The sequence below is a fragment of the Osmia lignaria genome, unplaced genomic scaffold, assembly GCF_051020975.1.
Source record: "Osmia lignaria lignaria isolate PbOS001 unplaced genomic scaffold, iyOsmLign1 scaffold0041, whole genome shotgun sequence".
In the NCBI taxonomy this organism is placed as follows: domain Eukaryota; kingdom Metazoa; phylum Arthropoda; class Insecta; order Hymenoptera; family Megachilidae; genus Osmia; species Osmia lignaria.
The window spans coordinates 330,001-332,500 of NW_027478182.1; the positions used below are offsets into that span (position 1 = coordinate 330,001).

General features: G+C 44.7%; 1 non-coding gene across 1 annotated transcript; it reads left to right on the top strand.

Moving 5' to 3' along the window:
* The first annotated feature begins 1,201 nt into the window (after positions 1-1,201).
* LOC143306965 (5.8S ribosomal RNA) lies at positions 1,202-1,356 on the top strand. The gene has a single exon (XR_013064225.1). It is a non-coding gene; the product is annotated as a 5.8S ribosomal RNA (ribosomal RNA).
* The last annotated feature ends 1,144 nt before the right edge of the window (positions 1,357-2,500 follow it).

Below are 2,500 nucleotides of genomic sequence, written 5' to 3' on the forward strand. Positions count from 1 at the left end.
ACGGCGCCAAAGAGCACGACGCCGGACCATTTCTCTCTGGCTGATGTGAATGGAAGTAAAAGACGCTTGCGTGAGGTCTCTCGACCTTTATCTCTCTAACTTATACTTATGGGTCGTCGTCTACTTGATCGGGTACAAACAAGTCGTAAGAAACAAACAAACAAACCACAAAAATACAAGTCGTAAAAAAACAAACTTCTGTTGGTTAACCTACAATATGAAGGATCGAAATGAAAGAAGGATCATATTATTACAAACCGAAAGTGAAGGATCATTAAAATTGAAATACAATATATATAAATATATAAATGTACCCGTCGTTGCGACACCCTAGTTAAATGGAAAGATATAAAAAAGAGAGAAAAGGAATACAGATGACCCGCCGTCTGATCTTTGCTAAATGATCTGGCATCACCGGAGTTTTTTTGGTCCGTGTTGCGTTCGCTCTATTCGAAATGAAACTCGCGGAGGCGAAGAATTGTTAAAAGTTTACGAAGCGTCTAGGAGTGGTTAAAACTGAGAGAGTTGAAACTACGATGTATTAGAACGAGCAACCGTCGAAACTTTGTTTTCGCGACGTTCTTTTCGTCGCTCTCGTCCCCACGCTCCTACGCTTTGGTTGTTTCTTTGCCATCCGTGTTGCGATAAAAAGATTTCTCCATTGTCCAAAAAGGACGGATCGAGATTCCTCTTTCGAGAGGGAGAGAGAGGTACTTGCGGGTAACCTGGAATCTACGAAACACGCACCGTGGTAAGATTCGTGCGTCCGCCTGATCGATGTGTGTTGTTTACGGACCGGCTGAGAAGCGACGATAGCGAGTCTTTGAAAAACTATGTGTCCATTAGTTAGACCGATCGTCGCCGGCCGTGTGTCTGTTCGAATCTCGCAACCCACGATTCAGCGACAGGACGCGCGCTCGCATTCCTTGTGTGCGTTCGTACTTTTCAAGGTTTTTAAATGTACTTTACGCCCGACCGTCGAGAGGAGCGTGCCACTGGGCGTTTCTCCGACGGTTTCCGTCCTTGGACGCGATCGTGTCGTCAACGATCGAACAAACAAACAAATACGTTGGCGACGCCCGAATTCGCTCTCCCGCACGCGCCGGGTGGGAGAGTGATGTGGGTATCGAATGTGATGCGTGTTAATAATGAAAATAACACTCTAAAGATCTAAAGAGTTTGAAATACAAAATTTTACGATTACCCTGAACGGTGGATCACTTGGCTCGTGGGTCGATGAAGAACGCAGCTAATTGCGCGTCAACGTGTGAACTGCAGGACACAGGAACATCGACATTTCGAACGCACATTGCGGTCCACGGATACAATTCCTGGACCACGCCTGGCTGAGGGTCGTTTTCTTAACAAAAGACTGCTTGCGTTTGCTTCTCGAAAAAAGAGTAATTCATTTCTTTCTAAACATCTCGCCGTCGTTCAACGAAAGTAGAACGTTTCGGAGCGGGATTATCGAACGAAATTGAAAGAATGAATGAACGATAAACAAAGAAAGAGTCGCAACGTACGAGCGATAGTTGGGCAGTTCGTCGGCGTTTGTCGTGGAAACGATGTGACGAAAATCGCAACCGATACACTAAATGCAGGCCGTTAAAGGAGAGAAACAAATTTCGAAATATCTCTTCGAACTAGCGCAAGTGCGTCACGGCGCGCGAGTCGTTCGTTAAAATTTATAAACGACCGCCCGTGAAAGCACCGAGTTCTCGGAAGATAATCTATAAAGATTCTCCATCCTGCTGGAAGTTATCGGATCGGCGCGATTGTTCACTTGTAGAAATCCACGCTCCCGACGTTGCCAGAAACGATATTTACGAAAGGTGTGTCAAAAATAAACGAAAGAAGCTCTCCTATAAATTTAGAAAAAGCAAACGAGTGAAATGTTTGAGATGATAATTTGCTGAAATGCAAGCTCGAATAGCCCCAGGGTTTCGAATGATTCCCCGCGCTTTATACATCTCTCTGTTTACAAACGGTGTATAAATGAAAGATCGCTTCAGATGGGTCGTCGCTGTTTGACGCGCGATGCTGTTCCTTTTTTTTTGTCTGTCTGTGCGTTTAGCTTCGCTAAACAAGTTAAATGGTTAAAAAGCGTCGAAAAAGCGAATACACACGCGACAAGACAAATCTAACGAGTAAAGGAACGCTCCGCTCCAAGATAAAAATGGTTGTTTACAATCAATACAGCGTTTCGGTACCCCTGATCGTAGTCTAAAACTGTGTAACAAAAGAGAGGAAAGCGAATGGTGAAGGAACTTCGAAGCCTCCGTGGCGTGGCTAGAACTTGTGATAAAAGTATGTTTGCAGCAATTATGCATGCTCCCGTTAAAACAGCATTTCAATGTCTCGCATGGCTTAAAGCTCTAGGAGGCTTCAACATTTAGAATACATACGGACTACTTCGTTTGTTAAAGATAAGCGAAGACCGCGCGACCATCGCTCGGTCGTCCAGTCCTCGAAAGTTTTGTTGCGTTCCAAAGAAGAGACA